We start from the raw sequence: 26,647 nt of genomic DNA, 5'->3' as shown, positions 1-26,647 counted from the left end.
GATTTGTGAAACGGAGATGGGCTTTCATCCGTGAAGGCCCAGCCCTGGTTTGTCCTAGAGTGCCTGTGGGAAGACCTGCCATTCATGTTCCCTTAACAAAACACACTGACGCCCCACAGAGCTCTACCTTTCCTTAGACTCTTTAGGAGCCCCTACAAAGGAATAATACATTTTTTTAAATGTGAATTTTCACAGTGCAAAGGCTTGGGCATGTTCGTCTGCCGACAATAATGTGAGCTTTCTCCTGTTATGAAAGGACTTTTCCTGTCAGAAGTGAAGCATGAGTTGACCTATCCGTTGACTGCCTGGTGTCTCCTCTATACCATCTGTTAGAAAATATTGACAAGTGTTATTAGAGAGTGCAGAAAGAACCTCAGGAATCAATCTTTCCATAAAAGGTAGCATGGACAGTTGCCTGGTGACAGCAGGTTAGTTATTATGCTGTTCATCAGGAAATGTAAAGGTGTTTGGGGTACTTCTGTTGATAAAGGCTCCTATTAACGATTTCTTTTATTTTGAAGGCATCGAGCCTCCCCGGGTGCCTCATTTCACGTGTGAGGGTAGCATTCCTTCGGTTAGGCTCTTAGTGAGTGCTTCTATTACTGGGGATGGCAAGACCATTTGTCTTGAATAAGGAATTATTTGAATTTGCCCCTTTTCAGCACCTTTGGTTGGATGAGCTGTTTGCAAGACTCGGAACAACTTCCGTGGCTTTGCTCAGCATAAGTTAACCGGTTTGATTCCCACGCTCCGCATTTCCCCTGCCTCACGGATCCCTGATGCTCCCGTCGCTTATCCCAAACCCCGTTGGTCTCCTTACCCCGCATGAATCCCCGCTCTGACAAGGCACCCCTCCACCCTCCGCTGGTCTCCGACCACTCTCGCCTTGCCTCGCCCCTCTAGCTATGATAGATGTAGCACTGTAAGATCGTGTGATGGCAGAGCCAGCAGCTAGTTGGCCCTTTATCAATTGGGAATTGCATTTGGTTGAAAGCAAGAGAGCTCCTCACTCACCCTGTCTACTTTAGCCCAGCCAAGGGTGTCTTAAATACACACGTGTTTCTTTTTTCACGTACGGGAGCTCCTAAGGTTGGTGGTGTAGTTTTGGTATGGTGCCTCGTGCCATCTGAGACCCAGGCTCCATCTCTATTTCTGCCTCAGCAGTTTGAGGGCATGAATTCCATGTTCATGGTTCCCTTAGGGCCCAAGATGGATGCTGGAGTGCCGACCGACTTAGCCATATTCTGTAGACCAGAAAAAGTAAGAAATGCAGAAGCTCAAACATGGCCAGTTACTTTTCCCTTTCAAGAAGCAAGGATCCGGGCACCTGGGTGGCTCAGTCGTTAAGCGTCTGCCTTCGGCTCAGGTCATGATCCCAGGGTCCTGGGATCGAGCCCCGCATCGGGCTCCCTGCTCAACGGGAAGCCTGCTTCTCCCTCTCCCACTCCCCCTGCTTGTGTTCCTGCTCTCAACTGTCTCTCTCTGTCAAATAAATAAATAAAATCCTTAAAAAAAAAAAAAAAGAAGCAAGGATCCGATATAATATATCTGGTTACATCCATTTGGCAAACACTTAGTCATATGGTTATACTTAGATGAAAGGAAGGCTGGTGCCTCTTTATTTTAGCTCATTGCTTAGACTCTGTTACAAGGAAATAAGAGGAAAATAATTATTTCAAGGCAATGGAAAGATTTATAACAATCCTCCTTCATTTCCACGTAAGGAAGTGGAGGCTCAGAGGGGTCACTCGTTTTGTACCTGAGTGTTTTCCATATTCTGTACTGATCTTCAGGAAACTCCTAGGAAGCAAAATCACATAACTGATTCCTAGGCTCCAGTCGCGAGCTATGGAGACATGCTTACTTCACGGTGCCTCACTTCCCCATCTCAAGGGGGAAAAAGAGACAATACCTACTCATAGGTTGTTGTAAGAATAAAGTGATAACTCAAGAGTGCCTGGGACAGTGTCCAGTCCAGAGCAAACATACAATAAATGGTAGCTATTATTATGTTCATTTAAACTCTGGATGCAAGGTATAAACAGTACCCTGACAATAATATTGTAGATTAGCCGCCATATTTCACGACATTGGAACAGTGGTAGACTACACATAGGTGCTCACTGATTCTTGAACTGAGTTGAATGAATCCGATTAGAACATGTTTGGTCTGATGAGGATTACTGGTAATCTTGGAGCATCTTCCTCTGGAACTGAGGGTGAAGTCATAAGGGTCCCGACTCCCCAGTCTTTTGTGTTTGGAGTGTTCTGAGACCCCCTTCCCGAGAGGCTTCATTTCACCTTTGACTTGATTGGTAAAAGAATTTTGGCCATTTTTAGGGAGATGGCCCTCATTAAATGAATTTTTTGTGGATTTCATTTCATTTTTACTTTGTCTTTGGTCATCATATGTTCATTGGGGGATGTTTGAAGGAGTTCTGATATCCATGCATCTATTAATCTATTCATCTGCGTCACACGTTCTTGAAATATTAGAGAATTGAAATATTAGAGCAGGAAAGCCAGCTCACCAAGACCATGATGAGGGAGGAGAAGGTGCCTGGGTTGAGATCATGGTCCCTGAGCACTCGTAAGCTGCGTAAGGGGGTGGATCTTCACGCGTGATTGGAAGCCGCTGCTAGGCTCTCGGCAGAGAGTCAGTCACATGGACCCCTGCGTGTTTTTAGAAGAGCACCCAGCTGTAGGTAGAGAATAGATTTGGCAGAGCAAGAGAGATGTCAGAGAGAGTTAGGGCCTGTCCTTTGGCTGTTGACAAATACTCTGACCTAACGAGTGCAGCATTTACTTGTCCCTAACCTGTCCTGTAGGAGTGTGCGCAGCCTGCGGCTTATCACATGCCTCCAGGGACTTAGGACATAGCCTTCCTCTATCCTGTTGCTGAGGGACCCCAAAGATACTGACCTCATCCCCATGGCCTTGGATTAATAATGACCATGTCCCTGTGGCAGCCAGCAGGCCCAGGCAGATGGGAAGGAGAATGTGCTCCTTTCCCTCCAGGACCTGACCCGTCCCTGAATGCAGCACATCTGCTCTCAGCCCATCAGCCGTGAGCTCGGCGGAGGGATTACCACTAGCTGTAGGGGAGGTGGGAGGGTGAGCTTTATCCCTGGAGGCCACGTGTCCCGCTAAAAGTATTTTATGGTGGAAGAAGGAAGGAACACATCCTGGGTGGCCCCTCGGAGCTGCGGTAAGGACAGTGGAGAAATGGCGAGGTGCACCCTTTTGGGTACATCTCAGTAAGTAGATCGATGATTGGACTCTCCCATGCAGGGGACAGAGGTGTGAAAGAAAAATGGGAGGAAAAAAACCGTGAGTTCTTGTTCTGGGCTCATTCAAATGGCTTCCCATATATCGCCCGTGATCCACACACAAACCTAAAATGTTTAAGAGATCTTCTGTTATGAAGTGTCCTGTGGCTTCCTTTTTTCCACAAAAATCTTTGTACACATCTCCGATTGATTCCCGTATATAAACTTTTAAGAATAAATTCAAATCAAAGGATATGAATCAAAGGATATGCAATATTGTAATTTTTTTAATAACAGTCTCCAAACTGCCTACATTTAATTATTAAATTAAATTTAACCAATTTAATTCCACCTGCTGTGTATGATGATAGCCATTTCCCTGCAAATTTACAAACATAGGATATTAAAATTTAAAAAATAGGCTATTTATTAGGCAAAAATTATACATCATTGTTGCTTTAATTTACCCTTTTTTTGATTCCATTTGTAAATTTTCTTTTTTAAAGATTTTATTTATTTATTTTTTTTTTGAGAGAGAGAGAGCACAAATGGGGGAAGGGCAGAGGGAGAGAGAGAAGCAGTCTCCACGCTGAGCAGGGAGTAGGGGCTAGGTCCCGGGACCCTGAGATCATGACCCAAGTTGAAGGCAGATGTTTAACGGACTGAGCCACCCAGGTGCCCCCATTTGTAAATTTTCTTATCAAACATTTTTTTCTTACCCATTTCCTTTCCCTGTTGGGAATTCCATTTCTTGTTACTTTGTTATAAAAAAAGTCTTTTTTTTTTTTTATTGTGGTAAAAACAGGTAACATGAAATTTACCATCTTAATCATTTATAACTGTAGAGTTCATTAGTGTTAAATATTTTCACATGATTATGCAACAGATGTCCAAAACGTTCTCATCTCACAGCCCTGAAACTCTACCCGCTAAACACCAACTCCTCCCCCTACCCCCAGCCCAGCCCGTGGATACTACTTTCTCCTTTCTGTTTCTACATATTAACGATGCTGACCTTTTCTTTCTTTTTTTTTTTTTTAAGATTTTATTTATTCATTTGAGACACGGAGATACAGAGAGAGAGAGAGAGAGAGAGAGAGAGAGAGCATGAGCCGGGGGAGAGGCAGAGGGAGAAGCAGGCTCCCCGCTGAGCCAGGAGCCAGACGTGGGGCTCAATCCCAAGACCCTGGGATCATGACCTGAGCCGAAGGCAGACACTTAACGACTGAGCCACCCAGGCGCCCTGATGCTGACCTTTTCTTTGGCATGTTATTGCAAATATTCTTCCCAATTTACCGTGTGCTTTCTAACCTCACAGATCATATGTTTTACCATGCAGAAGTTTGGGGGTATTTGTTTAATTTTCATGCACTCAAATCCACTGATTTCCATAATGGAAATCCCTCTTCTCCCCCTAATCGTGAGCAAGAGGAAAAACATGCCTGTTTAATTATTCTTGTAAAATCTCAGAAATTCAAATACCCCCAGACAGCACATTTGAATAGGTAGAACTGTCATTTTGAGAAAGCTCAAGGTAAGATGCAGTTGTGACACCTTATACTATTATTAAGGATTTGAGATCAATTTGGGGGGGGGCTCATGGCCCCTCCATTCTTTGTGTGATGAATATAACTCCATCTCCAGGAAAGCTTTGAAATGAGACATAGTTAAGCACCAACACTCAAAGCTAATTTCCCAAAAGACATTTATTTCTTCCTCAATATTTTGCCCATTTTTCCCTGATGTCTACAGCCATAAAACCTTTTTTAAAAAAATCCATTCATGTATTTCTACTTTTATTACATTTTTTTTTTTCTGCTCAGGAAATGATGCCTTACCATCTTGTAGGTAAATATATTCTTGTCCTCAGGGAGAAAAATGTGAGGAGAATGTCATTAAGTGTGCATTAGCGTTAATCTAATTAGTGCACTCTGTAACGGCATGTCGGGGTCTGATTCTGGAAAGCGATGTTTGCACTTCTTACAAGAGCTGGAACTTCCTGGGCGGGGGCTTGGGGTTAGCCCGGTTTGCTCAGGGTTCTTCAACATCCTTCTCTAACTGCCTCTGGGGTTTGGGTAAAACAAGTGTTTTGAGCTTCTGCCGGGATTCAGATAAGGACACTGATATTTATCCATGGGAATGCCATAGCAGCTAGTCCTTGAGAACACATTAGCATGTGCTCTTCATTTTAAACTAATACTAAGTATGTTTTCGATCCTATTGGGCGATGGCCGTTGGGGTGCTGCTCTAAGTGGGTGCTGCTCTTCTGTGAATGGTAGCAACGTGCCTCCTCCCCTGTTCGGCTCCTGATGAGGTTCCCCCTCACTGTGTTTTTCAGCCTTGACCACCAGTCTTAGCCATCAGAATTGGGGTGGGACCTTAAATAGAACATGATCGGGAGATACAGTCCGGATGGACAATCATGATTCTTGAAAATGATCTAAAGACTCCCATCCTAATGAACGCTTCGACGATGGTGACATTTCTGTGATATTTGCAGTGATGTGAGGTATAGATGTCTCTGCAGATCCTTGCAGAAGGCCAACAGTTTTTTAAACAAAATCAAAGAGTGAGGTATACCACGTGCTCTTTGTGAAGCGCAGTATGATCTTAAATGTTACCCTAATGAGAGCCCAAATGCATCTCGTGAATCTCTTTGTAGAACCCACTTCCCATGCCACCTCCTCTGGGGAATCTTCCCTGATCTCCACAGACAGATGTGATCTTTGTCGATTATTCTGCTCTGTCCACCCCATGATTTCCTTGTGCATGGTGAGGACAGTAGTCACATCGGGGGATTCAGACACTCTTGAGTTATTTTTGGTGGTTGTTGAGATCACTCCACTGGGAGCTGTAATAGGCAAGAGCCATACCCAAGATGTTTGGGAAGACCTCAGCCCAGTACACTCCTTTACGTACCCTCTGCGTCCTTCCTCACTTCGACCTGTTCGAACTCCGCCTACACCCTTCCAGTCTTCCAGCCCACTTCCAATGTAGAAGCAGCTAGATGCCAATGCACCACTGCAGGCTTACTGTTGATGCTGCACTCCAATGCCTCATACTCGTTAGTGTGAGTAAGGTATGTCCGCAAGCCGTGGCTGTGAAGTGCAGCCTAGCTCGCAAAACTCACTCACATTTTTATAGCCATATAATTTCCTATTATAAAGACTGATGAAATACATTTTAAGTAAGCTTTCCTGGATCTAATACAGTCCTCCCCTTAAACACTGTTGACGCTTGAGCAATACGGGTTTGAACTGCACGGGTCCACTTATATGGGGATTTTTTTCAATAAATGGAGTCCGGTACTATACATGTGTTGTCTTTTCCCTATGATTTTCTTAATAACATTTATAGTCTCTAGCTTACTTTATTGTAAGAATGCAGTATAATACATAGACTATACAAAATGTGTGCTAATTAACTGTTTATGTTACCAGTCTGGCTGCTGGTCAACAGGAGGCTGTGAGTAGTTCAGCTTGGTGTGGGGGTTAGAAGTTATAGGTGGATCTCCCACTGTGCCGGGGTGGGTGCCTCTAAACCCCGCATTGTTTAAGAGTCAAGCATAAAATGACCTTTCTTTTCATGGGCCACACCCTCCCCTGATCTTCAGAATCCTTGTGACTTAATCTCCTGGCACACCCACCTTGCTTGGACTGTCTCCTTCCATCAGCCTGGGTCCTCACCAGCCAGCAGAAGGCACAGCACTGCCCCGTCGTGGAAGCCCAGAGAACAGCCTCACCGCCCACTGGGGATAGGGTAACGCGGGGTCCTTTGTGTCCTGTCCTGTCTGACGGCAGCACAGGTAACAGCACCTACTGAGATCAGAACTAAAGAAAAGGCCCCCACGTTAGCGAAGGAAACTCTCTTTCCTGGCTCCCGTAATGAAATTTCTTTTTATTTTTGGCATGAAAGCAGATTCTTGGCACTTTTTTGTTTGACTTTTTCATGGTATTCTTTGCCTGTGTCAGCCTGTTAATTAATATGCCAATACCCTCTGTTGTTTTGCTCAGACTTTTTGAAAATTCAGTCACACTGGATAGCACACCCTTGCTTTCATTTTTATACTTCTCAACCAAGTGCAAATTAAGTTGCGGCTAGAGCCCTTGAGAAAAATCTCTGCTTCAAGGAGCGTTCTCGCTTTGTGCCTTTGGTGAATAACCATGGCTGCCCTCAACAGTGCTCACACTAACACCACCAGATGCATGGTGCTTATTAGGTATGAGGTACGCTCTCTTTACCTCCTTCTTTATATTGACTCATTAGATCCCTTCAGGGACCTGGTGAGGCTGGTACTGCTCTTCTCCCAATTTCACGGATGCAGGAGGGCATGCACGGTTGAAGGATGCTCCAAGCCATCCAGCCACGAAGCTGAACATGAAGAAGAGTCCAGATGGATGTGCTCGGGAGCCCACGCTCTCGACCAGTGCACCACACCCCCCTCTCCGTGAAAACCGAGTTTCGGCTGCTGATCGGTTCAGTATGCAAAAGGATCTTTGGAAAATGCAAATATAAAAAAACACCCTCATAAAAAATATGAAATTGAGAAGTCTTACTGAAATAGGAAAGTTGTCTGAAAATGAATTATTTATCATGCGCAAAGCTCCTGCCTTTTCTTTTCACCCCACTCTGGTGCCTTTGATGCCCCTAATGAGCTGTCCTCTCCAGAGGTGATTTATAATGAGGTGGTGGTGGCTGAACCTCAAAGCTTTTAAAGGTACAAACTGAGTCAGGGTGTTTTTGCTATTGTTGGCTCCTGTGTGGTTATCACAGCCCCGGCTAGTGTTTAGCCAGTTGCTCTCAGTGAGCAAATAGGCACTCGAGAAAGCAACCCATCCCAGCAGCATTTCCTGAGACCCCACCATGTGCCAGGCAACGGCCTTTGTGTTGGGGATATAACAGAGCTCACATCCCATTCGGGGGTGGGGGAAGGGCAGCTGGTAAATAAGTAAAAAATAATTGAGCAAGTTGAATTCAGAATTGATCTATGCTTGGCAGGAAATAAAACAGTATATAGTGAAGTGAGCCCTTTGAGACTGGGACATAACTGCAGAGGTGACATTTGAACTGAGACAGAATGCCAAGGATAGATCCAACTTGGGGATAGCTGACAAGGGCTGGCTTTCCAGACAGAAGGGAAGGCAGGTGCCAAGGCCCAAAGCTGGGGTCAGCTTGGTGCGCCTTAGAATAGAAAGGTCAAGGGAAGCAGGGGCATAGTGATTAGAGGGGATGAGGTCCGAGTAGGCAGGCACTGGATCATGTAGATGCTCACCAGCTACGATATGTGCAGTAGGGTTTCTCATTTATTGTGTTTAAATCTCATCGGATTCATGATCTACTTTTAAAACATCACTCTGAATACCAAGAGGAGAACAAAATTGGTGGGGTATGTGCAATGGAAGTACACCATGTTGGGAGCTACCTTGACGGTTCAGGTGGAAAGGGTTGAGGACTGGGTCTAGGGTGATGATCATGGTATCGAAGGCCATCCAAGGAAGGCCTTGGATGTACTTTCTAAGTGTGGCCATCAGGATCTGCTTATAGACAAGACCAGGAGTTTGTTTGAGTGGGTGAGACCAACCATGAGTCCAGAGTAGACAGTGCCATCTGATAGAACTTTCTGCAGTGACACAAATGTTTTATTATCTGAGCCATCCAATATGGTAGCCATAGCCACACATGGTTTTTGAGCTCTGGGAACGTGACTGATGTCATGGAGGAACTGAATTTTTCTGTAATTTAATTACAGTTGACCCTTGAACAACGCAGGGGTTAGGGGTACCAAGCCCCTGCGCAGGCGAAAATCTCTGTGTAACTTACAACTCCACAAAAGCTTAATTACTGATAACCTACTATTGCCTGGAAACCTTACCAAAACCATAAACAGTCGATTAGCAGATTTTGCATATTCTGTGTATTATACACCATATTCTTTTTTTTTTTTTAAAGATTTTATTTATTTGTTTGACAGCGAGAGGAGGAACACAAGCAGGGGGAGTTGGAGAGGGAGAAGCAGGCTTCCCGCCAAGCAGGGAGCCCGATGCGGGGCTCGATCCCAGGACCCTGGGGTCATGACCTGAGCTGAAGGCAGACGCTTAACAACTGAGCCACCCAGGCACCCCTATACACCATATTCTTATGATGAAGTAAGCTAGGGAAAAGAAAATGGTTTTAAGAAGATGGGGAAGAGAAAATGCATTTACGGTACTATACCATATTCATGGAAAAAATCCACGTAGAAGGGGATCCACGCAGTTCAAACCTGCGTTGTTCAAGGGCCAACTGCGATTGTGATTTGGCTGAGATTAGACAGCATGACCGTCTGATGGCTAATGGCTCTCAGATTAGACAGCACGGCTCCAACACTGTGGCTTGGGGAACTGGGGGGAGCTCATGCTATTTCTGAGACGGGGGTCTGTGTATTCTCCACTGGCTCTGTGGACCCCCTGTCTGCTCATCTCCTCCCTGCTCTGGGCCCTGGGAGTCTTTGCTGTGTGCGTGGCCTCCGAAGGGCTGCCTGGTCTGCTGGATTCTGGTTGGGTTCAGTCAATGGTCGGCCATGGAAAAAGACCAGATGGGGGGTGAAGAGAAAGGTTGGGGATTTTATTCCTCTGGTTCTGTGCCCCATCAGCCCTGTGTCTCAATGGCTGTGTTGCCCCATCAAAAGCACCAGCTCCTGTGGGTCAATGGAGCAGCAAGACCTAGACTAGCTGCGCTTGCAGGGGGCGTTGAGGGGGGGTTCCTGCCGCTACCTGTAGGTCCAGGCGTCCCAATGCACCACTGTGTCTTACCGTGGAGTCCCACCCTGCAGTTCATGCACTGAAGTACATACTACTTTACTATAAACTATTTGCTTTTATTTCTCCTTTATAATTCCGTTAAGACATTATATTGATTTTTTTAAGCATGTGTGTTGGTAGGTTATGTTCATTATGGTTCTTCTTTCGGGATAAAGTCGGCGCTTCTTAATTTGTTGTATAAATCTCCGTTATGTGAAAAGAGCATTAGCTCAGATAGGATTGCAAACAGTGGGGTTGGCACACACTTCCTGTGAAGGCACGGAGGGTAAATATTTTTGCAGCTGTGCCCTTGGTAGCCCCAAAGCAGCTGAAACACATCCGCCGATGGGCGTAGCTGTGTGCCGCTCAGACCGTTCGTGAACGTGGAAATGTGAATTTCGTATCATTTACACGTACCGCCGGAAGGTACGCTTTAAAAATTTTTTTCAAACATTTATACATATAAAACCTACGAAGGTTATACAAAAACTAGAGCATAGAGAATATAATTTTTAAGCCGATCTTTCATATACTAGAGAGCCTTTTCTTAGCCTTGTCTAAGTTCTTCCTTAGGAGCTTGACAGTGACTCTCCTCCAAGACCCAATCATGATGTAAAGCATGACCTCCTTGAAGGAACAGCTCCCTAAAAATGAAAACAATTTTGGAAAGCATCATTATCATGAGAAAAGTGCATTTTCTGCGGTGAGCAGGGATGCATTTCCCTCTGTGCGGCGCTGAATGCAGAGCCCCCACGAGACCTCGGTCAACCTGAGCAGGTGGAGCGAGCGAGCCTCCTCCCTAGACCAGGCGCCCCACACCTGGGGCTGATGCTCAGCCCTGCACCTGTTACTTCCCTAGGCTGGCAAGCTCCCCACCGCCCCCTGCCCCCGTGATGGTTTGACCCCGAATGTTGAAGGAGCGCCTTCCACCTTCTCAGAGTCCTGGGAGCTCTCCCACCTTCCTAAATCTGCCTGAGTATCCCTCACATCCCCTGACTCACTTCTTCCTCGTAGGCGGTATCCCCCGGACAGTGGCAGAACTTGCCAGCGCTGCAGCTCCCATTAACCTTTCGATTAACCTCATTACCAAAGAGTGGAAGGGGGTTGCAGAAAGAGAACCAGAGACTGATTTCAGAGCATGTTTCCAATGAATTCCCAGGTTCCGTGCGCTCAGAGGCAGCACTTCCTTCCTTCTTAGATCATTTCCCAAAGGCGGGCTCACACCAGTACCTCCGCCATCTAGCAACTACCAGCCGCCCAACATGCCTTTCAGCGGAGTTGCATCGGAAAGCATCCTGTGCCAAGAGCGTGTTCTCATGGTGCATCCTGCATCGTCATTTTAAAGATTTATTTATTTATTTGACGGAGAGAAAGAGCGCACACATGAGAGGGGGTGGGGAAGGGACAGCAGCAGTGGGAGAGGGAGAAGCAGACTCCCCACTGAGCGGGGAGCCCGACATGGAGTTCAGTCCCAGGACCCTGGGCTCATGACCTGAGCTGAAGGCAGATGCTTCACCAACTGAGCTCCCCAGGTGCCCCTCCACGGTACCTCTTGAGACCTAGCATGTCATGTATTGATTTTGCCCAGCAGATAAAGATCAAAATAGGCGCATTGCCTGTGGTGTTCACGCCACGTGTGCAGTGCCTAGACCGGCATGTGACCCCAGTAGAAGCTCAGTACACACGCTGCGTTGTTGGATGAATCCGATGGAGCTGAACCACATCTCTGGCCTGGGAGTTTGTGAGTGCGTGGACCTGGGGCAAGTCAGATGACCTCTCTGCACCTGACTCTTCTCACCTGTAAAATGGGGATAATCATCCTATTTCTGCTTCCTAGGGGGATGCAGACTTTAGTGGGAGTCATTGTAAGCCATTTAGCACAGGGCCTGGCGCTTCGTGGGTGTGAGCAGCTATTGCTACTGGCACAGGTAGCCCCAGGAGGGAAGGTAAGTGTGGGAGTAGTCACACAGAAAAGCTGAAGTAGCCGTTGCTTCTTTTCTTACGCTTTTCTGCAAGTTTTCCAAGAAATTAAGGAAAAAGCAACGTCCTGTAGAAACAAATGGATGCTCTATAGAAATGAAAAGGCTCGATAAGCCTATAACGTCCTAAATAATAAGTAATAATGTCTGTGCCCCTGTGGCAGCCTTAGATGACAACAGTGAATGTGTTCGGACTTCTCAAATCCAGTCCATGCTGGCTTGTGCAGGAATCAGAACTTACTGGCTCACTGTGTTAGATTGGATCCATTTGGCTACACGGCATAGCAGCCCCCAGATAAAAGGGCTTTAGCAATGACGGAAGTTCATGTCTCTCACACGTGAAAGAAGTCCAGAAGTAGGGCTATGTGGTGAATATGGTGGCTTCCTCGCTCACACAGGCGTCTTCCTACCAGGTGACTCCTTTCTCAAAGTCACCTCAGGATCCAGAATGGCTAGTGAAGCTCCGGCCATCACATCCACCGTCCAGAAACAGCTTTAGGGCATAATGAAGCATCGGTTGCCTTTATGAGAAGAGCTCAAGACTTTAAGATGCAGATATGGTGTGATGGAACAGCACATGAAGAGCAGCCCCAAATAGTCTAAAGGGAACATTTGTTTCTTCCTCTTAAAACGTGTTCATCTTAGAAAAGAAGCCATTCGGCATTCACCAGTGTGGACTATCAAGCACACGGGTGTGTAGAGAACGCCCATCTCCATACAAAACATTAAAGGTCCTCAATACATATATGTTGGCAAGAACATGTTTGTCCTAGTGAGAAAAAAATATTACATTAAAAAATTTTGAAGGGGCGCCTGGGTGACTCAGTCGGTTAAGCGTCTGCCTTCCCAGGACCCCGGGGTCCTGGGATCAAGTCCCGGACCGGGCTCCCTGCTCAGTGGTGAGTCTGCTTCTCCCTCTGCCTCTGTGCTCTTTCTCCCTCTCTCGCTCTCTCTCAAGTAACTAAATAAAATCTTTAAAAAAATATTTTGAAAATAGCACATTTAGAATATTTATTTTCACCAAGTAGTGGTTTTCTCGTGTGGGACTGAACAATTTTCCCGGTGTTCTTTAACTCAGAAGTTTTCAACAAAAACCATTATTTTCTTGACAGATGCTAAGGAGACTGGGGATTTCCATGGATGCTGGAATGTGAGTTGGTGTATAGTTAAAGTAAAATACGGGTTAGGTAACAACTCCATGAGCTCTGTACTCTGTTCATCTTTGCACGATGGGTAGTAAATACAGGGTTAGGACTTCCCACTGTGGGCAAATTAGGGGGAAAAAACCCTGTCTTTTGAGTTTGTATAAACCAGTCTTCCAGTTGTGCAAGTAAATTACCCATTAAACTTAGCCCAAACAAAAATGATCGCTTTACCCTTGAACTTGATTTCTCTTTTGCCTTAAAGAGGAAGATAGGAATGCTAACGCAGATATTTTCCCTCACCCCTACTTTGGCAAAAGAGAATGTCTTTTCCTCTCTCCCTTCCCTCTTGCTCTACCTTCCCTCCTCCTGCCGTCGGGTTCTCCAGAGAAACAGAACCAATAGGACATAGGTATCTAGGCTGAGAAATATATAGTGTAATTGTATAATATTATTCCCCATTTTCTAAGCCTATATTATATAGTGTTGCACATATGTATTTTTATAGATAATAAATATGAATATTTATGAATATTTAATCCTATTATATATAATATAATATTAGAATCCTCTAATTTTATCGGCTGAGAAAAGGAGGAAGCCTACTCCTGTTTCCCTGCATCACTGCTTGAGCTGGGACACCCCATGTCTCACCCTGTCCTGCCCTCAGACCGGCACCCTTGCCCGCAGCGCTCCTGGGCGCCCAGCTTGCGGACAGCAGGTGGTGGGACTCCTGCAGAGCTTATTCTTGCATTTAAGGTATCACTGTGTGGTCAGTGGAGGTGCTCTCCCAAGGCGAGCAACAGGAAGCCCACTTCACACGGGCTTGGCGAACACGCAGACTACCCGTGGCACACCCTGGGGAGTCAGAGGGCAGGGGCCACAGAGAAGAAGGCGGGTCCAGGCAGCCAGCTCTGTCGCTTCACATGGCTTGGTCTTGCCCTCCTCACGCCCTTCATGGTTATCAGCAGCCACGGGAGCAAAGGGAGGTGTCGTTCACATTTGGCGGGAGAAAGGAGAACAGCTCTCCCCCACGGATGTCCTCCCTGCCGGTGAGATATGGCCGTCACCTGCGCCCCCAGCCTGGAAGCAGTCACCAGATACTCTGATTGGTCTAAGCAGGCTTCCTCAACTCATCCCCACCAAGGGACTGGGATGGTCATGCCTAGCTAGGATGAGGATGCTGTCGGCGGTCTCTGAGTTCCCGAGCGGTAAGTCAGGATGGCAATTTGAATGACACCAGGTTTCTGATGGGCAGGAGAGAAGAAAGAATGGAGCCATGGTGTTCCACGAGGTCGCCTGGAAAATCCACAGCGGAAAGCTCCCGGACAAAGATGATTATAACGTTTGGGGTGAAGGAGATACCTGCCTTTTTGTTTCATTTACAAGCAAATCCTAAAACCTTCGACAAGGACCAAAATGGCCTGTGCAACAGGTGCTTGACAAATAAAGATGATGACCTGTGGAGAAAGAACGAGTACGCTGTCCTTCATCTGGAAACCAGGCCTGTGGACACTGGGGAACAAATCCCCCCCCCTCCCATCTCCAGGGTATCACCAGGGGTACCGCGGTCCTTACTGAAGCAAAAGTCTTGGTCCGGCGGTAGCCCGTTGTCAATAGCTATGTGAAAATGCTTAGTTGGGGATATTAAAAGTTGAAGATTGAGCTTCAGCCAAGATTTAAAGCTTCGAAATGTATTTCTTTATAACCTGTGAAATCCCCATCAAAAGGGATTTTAACAAACAGGTAACAGAGCAGTCTGATGATCTGAAGCTCGAATCCAAACCACCTCTGATCACAATTCCCTAAAGAATTGTCACTCTTCTTCCCAATCAATTTAGTTTTCTTTGGCAGGGATTCTCTGGTTTGTTAATTCAGCTAAGGCTAGATATATATGTGTGTGTGTGTGTGTGTGTGTGTGTGTGTGTGTGTGTGTGTGTGTGTGTGTGTATGTATAATACACACACACTGGTCTCTCTGTCTTCTCTGTTTGGAGTTTGTTCACAGAGCCTGGTGTTAATCCCCGAGGCCATCTAGGAAGTGGATCTGTATCCATTTTTCCACTGCTGAAATGATCGTGTGTGGCAGATGATAGCATGACTTGATCAGAAAAGATGGGGAACATTGGTATTTAAGGTTTTTAATTGTAAAAACATGAGAAAATTGAGTTATGATAGGAAGAAGGGACTTTTTGTGCCTTGTAGAGAGAAGTAGCTGTGTCTCTAAGCAGCAGAACGAAAGCCCTGCCATGGAATTATTCAAAATTATTACTTTAGTGATCTGGTGGCTACAGTTCAAAGTGACTTTTATCAGACTTATTTTCCTAAGCCTGTCAGCAGCAGACGGTGGGGAAGGAAGTATTTAAATGGCTCTGTGTGTTCCATGCAGATCTGTTTTCCTGACAGTTTTTCAATTGAGATGGAAGCTCTTGGTCCTTACAAATCCATGGTTCTACGCAAGGATAATAAAACAACATATGGAAACTCAGTGGAATGATTAAGGACGGGATTTTGCTAAGCTCGTTACCAGAGACCTGAGAGTTCTTTCCATGTGTCTTGCATTTCCATTTCGAAAATGTGTGTGACTAGCCAGTTAATTCTTTTACCCCATGGGAGAATGTTAGATATTACATACCTCTTCCTGCGTATAATGGATTCATCTTTAATAAGTAGGGAAAGGTTGAACTCATTTCTGAGATGGGGACAGGTGGTAAGTTTAACTTTCTAGTGCGTGAAATCCAGGTGTGGTGATGGAACGCAGGACCTCGAAAACCCATCTCTGACATACGACTTTCCCTGTGTGGTAAGGAAGTTGGGGAATAATAATAATAAGCATACAGTTCAACTATCCTAGAACGGACTCCACCCTGGAACATAAGCAGCCCATCTCCTTTACTAAGCACGTTGCTAGTTACTGTGTTTTGCTACCTGAAACTCTATCTGCAGGCTCTTCTACAAGACTTATTTAGGCTTCCAGTACGTCACGAGAGGGGCATCATGGTCATTTTTCAGATGGGAAAACTTGAGATTTATGGAAAGAAAATAAGTGAAGTTCACCTGGCTAGAAAGAGTCTGTCTGACTGCAGACTCATGCTTGCTGTGAGGGATTTAAGTGTGGAGCTATGCGGGTAAGAGCCAGCACCTGCCCTCTGAGCGTGCGTGTGCAATGTCCAACGCCGTGCACCTGAAGAAGAGCAGAAGGTATGACATTAACCCCACCCCTGGACGGATGGGGAAGCTGTGCATGTGCAACGATCCTGGATAAATTTATCTCCGGGATGGAAGATGATAGAGCTCAGCTGCCACGTGACTAAGTGGTGGCGGTATGATGTTCAAAGCCTTTTGAACAAGAGGAGAAAATAGACTCACAAGGAAAACCCATGTTTCTGTCACCTGTTCTCAGAGTAAAGCTCGGCAAGGTTCTATCTTGGTACCTCCCTTTTCTTATCTGTGAAATAATGCCACATGGGCCCTATCCATTTAATGGGATTCTTGACATTTTGTTGGAAAGATCCGTGGTAATATGTTTCAAAACAACCTATGAATGTTCCATAATATGATGGAATTCCCTCTACAACATCCACTCTAGGGATTTGCCTAGCCTTTTACTGTTCTTTTCTGGGTATAGGGAATAATGCAGTACCATCTTAGGGAAACCCACACCATTCTATAAACATAGATATGATAGATAAAGATATGGGTAAATATGGATATGGATGAGGATGATAGAAATAGATAATGCAGCTATTGACCGGATGGATGGATGGATGGATGGATGGATGGATGGATGGATAGATATCCTATGTTGTCCATATATACAGAGAGAGGGAGAGATTTGTAACGTTCAGTATCTAGTGGGTGGCTTCTCCTCCCTTTTGTTACCCATTCAAGTCACCTTTGACACCCTTATCTCCCATATCCTGATGTCCAACCCAATACCAAGTCCTTTTGATTTTGCCTCCTGTTTTTCAAACCTGTCCTTTTTCTATGTCAACTGCCAATATTGTGGTTCACATTATCCTTTGTAGTCTAGATCATTACAGACGTGCCATCCACCCCTGATCCTTCACTGCTCTGTTCCCTACACGGCAGATGGTAAGCTTTTAGAAACTCAGCTTCGATGATGTCCCTATTTCTTGCATAAAACAGATGAACGAAGAGACGACACAATGCTTAGCATGGCACATGAGGCTGACCTCAGGGATTTAACCCCTTCCCAGCTTCCCAGCCTCTTCTGGGATTGTCTTCCGCCATTCCTAACTTACACGAGAGCTGGGGAGTGTAGTTTTTCCTGCCTAGGAAGGAGTTAGGAAATCAACAGCACAGTGTCCCACCAAGGGTGTCTTTCTCGAGTTTTAATATCCCTCAGTTCTTTCAACTCCTGTCATTCTCTGACTGTGCTGGGCATTCTTATCTAAACACCCTTGGGTTGGGTTGAATAGGGTCCTTGGAGAGGACAGTCTCTGCATCCCATTGCCCATCAGTGTCACGTTGGTTCCCGGACTTAATTTGTAGTCTCAGACCTAGAGATGGCGTTCAGGGTGTGGGCTGACTGAGAGAGGAGCTCAGCTGCGTGCTAACATCTCACTTTGGGCACCCACTGATTATTCCCACTGGCACCAGCCAATCTGCTGAAACTCTCTTTGGGAGAAGCCACATCGCACTGTTGACCCCCAATTACATAGACCTCTTTGTCTTCTTCACATGCTGGTCCTCAGCTGCATCTCAACTATGATTGTTCTCGTACAGTGAGGGGCTTTGAGCCAGGAAGCTAGATTTGGCATTTCTCTCTAAAATTTAATCTCGTTGGACACATTCCATTATCATTCCAGCCTGTTGAAATATTTTAGGATCCTGAATCTGTGATTGAGCATTTTGATTATAACTCTCAGCTTTATGTCATGTATAATATGATTAGCATGCTATCAACTTCCTCATTCAATCCATTAATTGAAATTCTGAACGGAACACAGATGAGAACAACACCCTCTGTGGAATTCCAAGGTCCTGGGACCACACACACTTCATGTCTCCTTCCTAATTCATGGGCTACCGTTTCTTGATCTCCTTCACTCACTCTCTCTCACCTACCCACCTGTTCTGCTCTGAGGAAGTCTGTAGAATTCCTTTCTGCCTACTCTGAACCCCTTGGTGATCTCATCCTTCCTGGTGACATTATTCCCTCTTCAGTGATAATTCCGAAGCGCGTGCCTCTAGCCTGGATTACTTCCCTGACTGCCTGCTTCCAGAACTCCTCTGGGCTGTTGAGCATCACACTAGCATCCCTGACCTTCACCCTCCCAACGCATTCCTCCTGGAAGCCCCTCCGTTGTAGTCCATGCCAGTTCCACTGTTCCAGCTACTCAGACCCAAACGGAGGAGTCCTTTGCTCCCACAGCCTGCCTCCAATCTCTTGGTTGACCCTGAATAATAATTCTACCTTCCCAGTATACCCAGAATCTGACCCTATCACATGCTAATGTCACAGTCTAAGATCTCACCTGAAATGCCATCAGTTTTCCTTGATTTTCTCTAAGTCTGTGGGGACAGGAGGTTTTTTTTTTTGTTTTTTGTTTTATGTTTTGCCTTTTCTTCATGGTTATTTTTGGTATCTAAAATATTTCTTAATACATAGTAAGTGTTCAAAATGTTTGCTGATGACTAAGTTAATGAATAAATGATAGATGCCCTCTCATTCAGATTCAAGTCACTTCTCAGAGTCCATGATGACATGATGAGGTTGATTTTATCTCCATTTTACCAGTATCCCACATAAACAATGTCTATCATATTCTAAAAGTTAATAAATTCTTTTTCCCCCTAATTCTTTCTTTTCCTGGTTTTATCACATCAATAAATTGTACCCCACTCCACCTGGTTCTCAAACCAGCAACCTAAGAGTTCTCCATGATACTGACTTCCTTTACCCTACAGGCCAACTGAGAACCCCATCTCTTAGTTTTGCCTCCAAAAGTATAGCCTTGAGTTTGATCTCTTCTGCTATTCCCTAAGTTCAAGGTACTTTCATCTCTTGCCCTAAATAAATGGTCTCCCTTCCTCCCCTCCAGCCACCCACACCCCCACCTGATCCATTCTCCCCAGAGCTGCTAAGGAGTGGTTTTTAAGACACAAGATACATAGCCTTCTTTTCTGCTTCAAATCATTACATGCAGTTCCATTCACATGAAGAATAAAATTCAAAGTTCTTACAAAGACCCAAGGATCCCTTCATTGCCTGACCCTTCTCTACCTCTTTGATTTCATTTCCTAAAATGGACTCACTTGCTGGGAAGCTTCAGATCCCCTGTCCTCTGGTGCTCCTGAAACTTACCCTTACCTCCGGGTGTCCGCACTCACCGTTCCCCTGCCTGGAAATCTCTGCCTCCAGCATGTCTCTCGGCTGACGCACCCAGTGGGTCCTCTCTGTGTAAGCCTTCCTGAATCAGCTAATGAACAGTGCCCCTGACCCCCACCGTAAAGACACCACTCATTCCGTCACATGGCTTATTTGCTTTACTCTACCCTTAGTTACCTGAAAGTGTCCTTCTTATTTTTATGTTTACTTGTGAGTGTTTCTTTCCCACTGGATTGTAAACTTGATGACAGGGAGCTTACTCACCTTGATTGATGCAGCATCCACACACCTAGAACATTCTTTGACACCTAGTAGGGGCTCAGAAGTATTTGTTGAAAGAATAAATGATGGTGCATAGAAGATCCAACAAATTAGTAACAGATTATTCAGGCGTGACAGGCCCTTATTGAAACTATACTGTGTTCCGGTGATTGTCAGTGCTCTGTGAAGGTACCACGGCATTTGTAACAACCTATTGTGGACTCATGTCTCTGGATGTCAGCTTGACTGGTCTGCAGTTTTCATGACCGACTTTCTGTCCTGCCCATTTTTGTTCATTGAAACTTATTCTAGGACCTTTCTCTCTATACATAGCTCCTCCCAGGTGCAGTAAACGGGTCACAAGCAGATTCCGTCTGTGTGTCCCATGGAATGGTTGCCAGGAGGTTGAAGTCACCTCGCAAGGCTCAGGGAGGGCTTGCAAGGTGCTCACCACATGTGGGTTCCAGTCCTTCTGCTAGTCCGAGGACTCTCTCTCACACCATAAATGGCAGCACCAAGGGGAGGGAGGAGCGGGATGACCCCGCCGTCTTGTGAAGGGCTTCCGTTGACTGGGTGTGCCTGGGAGCTTTGACCTATTTCCCCAGACCCGTTGTCACTGTTCTCTTGCAGAGTCTACATTAAAGGACTCCAGCTAGGTTTGGCCAGAGGAGTTCTCTGCAAGCCCCCGCATAAGCCCGGCAGGAGGGAGGTCAGCGCGCTTTCCCTCCGGCGCCCCATCCGCAGGGTCTCCCGAGGAGGGCTGGGCTCGTCCCTCCACCAGACGGGACCGTCCGCAGCGCGTGTGTTTCCTCCCCTCCAAGCCAGGGGGCGGCCGCGGCCCACCCACTGGTAGCTCCAGATTACCGATTACTGGCATGCCGGCAACAACGAAGAGCCAGATCCAATTTCAGGGACCCAGTTCTTCTCTAGAGGGTCTGGCTGGGGTTGCTCGTGACGTGGGGACTATAAGCTGGGTGGCGATCTATACAGACCTGAAAGCAAGGAACTACCCCGTGGAATCCTATGTTCATACCCAAGGACTCTGCCCACACTCCAGAGTAGGTGTTGAGAGAAGAGACGGGCCAATAGAGACACAGCCAAGGAAGCCATAGAGATGAATATCCTGGAAGAAACGCTGTTTAGATCATTTGATACCTAAGGAGTGATAAAGTAATTACTGAGCAGGTAATGAGATAGGTAATTGGATAGTTTCTCTCCTCAGCATTTAACAACAGAAAAATATCATCAACAGCCATAAAAAGGACATTAAAAATCAACTCAACTTTCAAAACAAAGCCGAGGGAAGGTATAATGCGGGACCTAACAGGAATCCCTGTTTAAAGAAGATAAAGGTGATGCATTTTGCTATCAACAACCACACTACGTAACTGCCCTTTGAGTGTGTTTGTTTGGAAGTTTACCCAAGTGACTGAAGAGAGGGATCGAGAGTCCCCTTGGTGGGTGGTGGACGGAGGCTGGGAAGAACAGCCCACATACCCCGAAGACGCTGGAGGCTGATGCTCCTTGGCTTCCCACCAGCAAAGCCCCTCACCCATAGGGACATTTCCTTGCAAATTTTGACTAAAAGCTACCGTTACCTACTTCCTTACCAGTGACTTAACATCAAACACGGCGAGTTAATCAGTAGCTGCCTAGAGTCAGCTATTCACCCCTCACAGGCAGATAGAGACCTCTGGCCCAGGGCACTTCTATTCATCAGATATCCCCTACCCCTGTGTAACAGACATGAGCCCAGAAACAGACGTGAGCCCAGAAAGCTGAATCTCGACTGCCCCCTCTTTTCCCGCACTAGTTAACAAACCCATCTACCATCTAAGTGCTGTACGCTGTTGGTCCTATTTTATCATTCATTGAGAATTAACCAGGAGGAATTCTGCTCTTCCTGAAGGATCCTTTCATTTTGCCACTATTTTCAATTTATGGTTTCTAAACGAGGCAGTGGGCCATTGAGGGTTTTAAAAGTAAGTGATAGACAGCAGGTCCTGCTTATACTCTGATACGTCGGGCAACGTGGCTTTTATGGTGGAGAAATGGAAGGGAATGAATGAATGAATCATCCTTTTTCATGGATGCTTTGCCAATTATTTCTGTAACATACAAATTCAAATTATATTCATTCCTTTTTCCTAAAGAATCCTTCGTGGAGTTTTCCCCATTCGGTTGTCTCTGCATCTGTTCTATAAAGATAGATAACTAGACAGATACTGACATGTATATATGTGCGTATATATGTACATACATATATCATGGGTGTGTACGTGTGTCATGCCTGGAACATAGCAGGTTATGTGTAAGATTTGGTCAGTCAGACATAGATTCCCCGTCGCATGGAGGTGGCCACAAAGATGTGGGAGACAGGTAATGAGCAGGTGCTTGAATAAGTAGAGACTGCGGGTATCACAGAACATGCTGTAAAAATATCAAGGTTTGGGAAAATGGGACACTTCGTTTGGAAAATGAGAGGAGATCTGTGTTAAGGAGGTGTTCTTTAACCCGAGACTCGTAGGACAGTGGCGCACGGGTCACACAAAATGCAAGGGCTTGGATGCTCCAGGCAGAGGGGTCCTTCTGCAGTCGGCTCGAAGGACTCCACGAAGCCAGCATGGCCAGAATTCAAGCCGGAGAACAGCGTCTCAAGATGAGTCGGTGTCTGGATTTTATTCTAAGTGCAACGGTTAGTCTTTGGGGAGTGCCAACAAGGAGATGAAGTATATGTGTGTTTTGTGGTTTTAAAAATACTTTGCCGCGTGGAGATTGTGTTGGAGGAGAGCAGGGATGGAAGCAGTAAGAGCACAGACCATTTTGCAGAGTTGAGCCCAGAAGCGATGGGAGGGGGTGCAGAGGAGAGGACCGAGCCTGGGTGTCCAGGGTTGTGACCAGGAGGAGGAAGCCCTGGGACGAGCCGGGCTGTTCTCGTGGGCTCTGTGAGAAGCGTGGGGCTCACTGACAGGGCTCTGTGGTTTCAGACAAGTGGGAATGTGGGGTGCTGTGTCCCGAGGAGGCCAAGAAGGGAATAGAATGGTTTCAAGGGGAAAACAAGGGTGTAGATTTGGATTTGTAAGGTTTGAGACCCCTGGGAAATAGGAGGGTTACGGTTATGAACCTCGTGTAAGTCATGGGTTCATGGCCAAGAGAAAATTCTCTAGGCTTCCAGTAGCGACTGAGCACAGCGTTGAAGCCTAAGGTACGCTGTTTCCAATGGTGTTACAGAAATAGGAACAAGGGATGGAGTCCTCCTGAATGCCCCTCTCTGGCAGGTACACAGTCGGTGCCCAATAGCTGCTGTCATTATATAAATCACGTCCTTTCCATGTGTTTTCAAGTTTCTCCTTAATTCTAAAACCTCTCTGAAGTCTTTCTGCATGAACATATGACCATTTTCAGACTAGTAGCACACATTTTAAAACAAATTTATATAGTACCTCTAAGAATGTCACGAGTCGAATTTGGAACTGCTAAATCTGCTCAGGGGGAAAAAAAGTCCAGGGTAGTCTTTGCTCATTGTGCCATGTTGCTTCTTTATTTCAAATTTTAAACTATTTGAGCTTTGTGTTAGAGGCTCAGCAAATCCCCAGAAACCACCTGTTTCCGGATCTACCTGTTCTGGAGCCGATCCTCAGGACTGCTTGTCTCGCTGCCCCTTCCTTGGCCAGCAGGATGCTCGCCAGACAGGCTGTGACGGCCCACACTCAAGCGCGCTCGCCAGACCCCGGGTTTCTCGTTATCACCCGGGTTTTTCTCTGCACCCTGATTTCCCCATGTCAGCATTTCCCCAACAGATGATCCCTGGGACACTGGCACTTGGCATGCTATTGATTTTGTCTTTTTAAAATGCTCTGTGAGGAACGTCAAATGCTGGACAAGCCACTGCGGGCAGGCTTCTCTGCAGTGGGGCCGCTCAGAGCCACACATAACGATGATTTTCTGCGTGTGGGCCGTTAACATACTGTGTTCCACACATTTTCTTCACCGGGGGGCCCAGTTTGCCAGGGGATGTCTACTTTCTCATATGCTACAACTGTCACTGGCTGTGATCGTCCCGGGATATCTTACTTGATCAGTTGATTATATTCCTGGTTTTTTTTTGGGGGGAAGAGATGAAATACAAGCACACAGACTAAAAAATGTAGAGTCGGGTAAAGTATAGAGGGTTTGTTAGGTCAACACTGATTTTCAGACTTGTTTTCAGCTGCTCCACTTCTGTGCTGGGCGATCCTCACGAAGTTACCTGATTTCCTTTTCCTCTCTCCTCAGGTCGGGTTAATACCAAACTCTCTTAATTTTGCATGGATATTGTGATTACAGACATGACTTCAACACTTAGATGTGCTTTTGAGCTTTTGGTAACCGAGGTGTTACATAAATCCCAGGCCTTGTTTATACTGTGGTTATAATAAGCAGTGTAACTTTTTTACTGGGTAACCCTGAGATAACATTGTCACGGAACAAGAAATGGCTGCACAGAGCCACTTCTGTGAGTTAAACCCATTCCCGGCAGCTGGCTGGTGGGTGAGTTGCTGAGCTCTGAGATTTGAAGTGGCATTTACAGAAGACCTTATTTTGAGAAGGCACCACAGGGAAATTATAACAAGTGTTATTTAACAACTCTAATTATGATTTTTTTTTTCCTTCTCTCTCTGCTTTGCAACTACAATCTGATCCAAATTAATATTTATTTATACTAATAATAGCAAACCCAGATGGATTGCTTACTGTGTACCAGACGCGGCTCACCGAAGGCTTTGCACGGACTAGCCCGTCTAATCTTGCTATAACCGTGAGGAAGGCACTATTATTATCCCCACTTTCATCATGTGAAACTGAGGTCAACAGAGGCTAAGAAACTTGTCCAGAATTCTACCTCAGACAGCCCAGCTCCAGAGCTCAGACGCATCACGCTGCCCACCTCTAGCTTTGCAGAATGCCACGCGGGCTGGGTGCACCTTCACGCCCGGTTCCCTCACCCCTGCTTTGTCACTAATGCATAACTTGATATCCCGCTCTCTGGGGGTAGCTCGAGACCCTTTGCCAAGCCTCAGGAGAGACGGTGGCCCTTGGACTCCTTGAAACTCAATCAAGTTGACATTTTCCAAATACCAGCGATGTGTGCCCGAGTGTGTTGAATTTGGTGAACGGCTCATACTCAGAGTTCTCTTCTTTAGGCGTGAGGAGTGTCTACAAAGCATCACTTTCTCCAGCTTTCTGGACCACATGTGTCTTATTCATGAGCCCTTGTTTGGTCATCTTTTTACTTCAACGCATTGTTAGGGAACCAATAATATAACCTGCACTGTGCGCACCAAGGGGGGGGCATAGCGGTGAGTTAGGCTAATAAGGTCTTTCTATGGGAGGTGCCAGCCCTCCACATAGGAAGACACTAAGAACAGCTGAATGAGTGCTGGGTGTGTGTGTGGGGGGTGCGTGCTGGAGACAGGCAGTGTGTACAGGTGTCCCCGAACAGCAAGGAGGCTGGCCATGCAAAGGCCTGGGGTCCTGCACACCAGAGAAAGAGAGTAAGTTCGAACAGCGCGTTAGAAGACCCAGGTGCATCTGGTTCACAGGAGGCCAGGGTAGGGCTTCTTACAACCGAGGGCAGGTAGGTTGGCAGGCCTTGGAGAATATGGGATGTTTTAGGGCATGATCTGGAATTTGAATTTTATTGTGGATGCCGAGTTGTAAGTTAGGGAGTTTACGATTTTCAAGATCACCATGGCCATGGTGTGGAGACTGGGGGGTAGAGGACACCGGGTTTTATTCCTTGGTTCTTCGTCTCTGGAAGCAAATGTATGAGCAAGAGCGTTGCAGTCAGAATAACGGAACCAGAGACGAGCCGCCTGCAGTGGGCTGCATTGGGGTCCTGGTTCTCCTGGCTGCGTCCCCACTCGGCGTCCACGAGGACGGAGGTCACTGCCTCTCTGTTGGCTTTGAGTTTGGCCATGCGACTTGCTGAGGCGACGGTAGAGGACAAAGCAAATGTTGGAAATGCCACACTTGGTTGGGGTTGTTATGAGGAAAACATGCTCGACAGCTGCTGGTCCCGGGGGAAGGAGGGACGTGGAGCAGACCTGAACCCAGCCGGGAGCTGAGCGCTGCAGGACTTCTGAGCCCAGCCGAGCTGCAGACCACCGGCCCGAGGCAGAGCGTCAGCCGCCGAGCCACACCGGGTGGTGGTGAGAACAGGTGCATGGTGTCCCCTGCCACACCTGGCCAGCCGAAGCCTTTCCACGCACATCCTGCCCTGGGCCTCAGGAGACGGGGCACACGGCCTGATGGGCGTGGCAAGCCCCATTCCCACTCTTCTTAAGCAAAGTCTTCAGAGCCCCAGAGTCCGCCAGGACTCACTGTGGCTACAGTTCATGTCCGTCAGGTTGATGCCATGGACCCCAGGTGATGGCCTTTTCCAGTGTACCTCCTATAACACTGTGCTCCCCGCCCAGCAGCATCACCATCGTGACAACAGACTGTGGCCCTTAAGCGGCAGAGCCTGGAAATCAGACCACGGCGAGGGTGAATCCCGTGTCTGCCGTTTACTAGCTCGCAGCCTTGGGCGTTTCATTCAACCTCCCTAAACCTGGGTTTCCTCATTTGTAGAATGAGTCAAGGGTTTCCCACTGGCTGGGCTTGGAAAGGAGAGCACATTTAAGGAAGTCACGTGTCAGAGCACCTGGAACCGTGCCCGGCAGGACACGAGCGCTCAGTGCACGCCAGCCGTCGTGCTCGCTGATGGCGGTGGTGGGGTTTGCCGCTGCGTCCTCTGGATGCGCACGAAGCGGTCAGACTCCACCCTGAGCATGCTTCAGTCCCCAATCTGGGAAGCATGGAGAATGTCTGTGCTTCTGAAG

At 46.6% G+C, this 26,647-nt stretch overlaps 1 protein-coding gene across 1 annotated transcript in view; it reads left to right on the top strand.

Annotated features, from left to right (window-relative positions):
* Positions 1-26,647, top strand: part of TMEM132D (transmembrane protein 132D) — a 547,747-nt gene that overhangs the window by 375,074 nt on the left and 146,026 nt on the right. The window lies entirely within an intron of this gene.

This window comes from Eumetopias jubatus, unplaced genomic scaffold, assembly GCF_037043125.1.
Source record: "Eumetopias jubatus isolate StellerSeaLion01/CBP00866 unplaced genomic scaffold, mEumJub1_p1.0 scaffold_16, whole genome shotgun sequence".
Lineage (NCBI taxonomy): Eukaryota > Metazoa > Chordata > Mammalia > Carnivora > Otariidae > Eumetopias > Eumetopias jubatus.
Note: the sequence above shows the minus strand (reverse complement) of the source record. Positions and strands in the feature narration are given on the sequence as shown.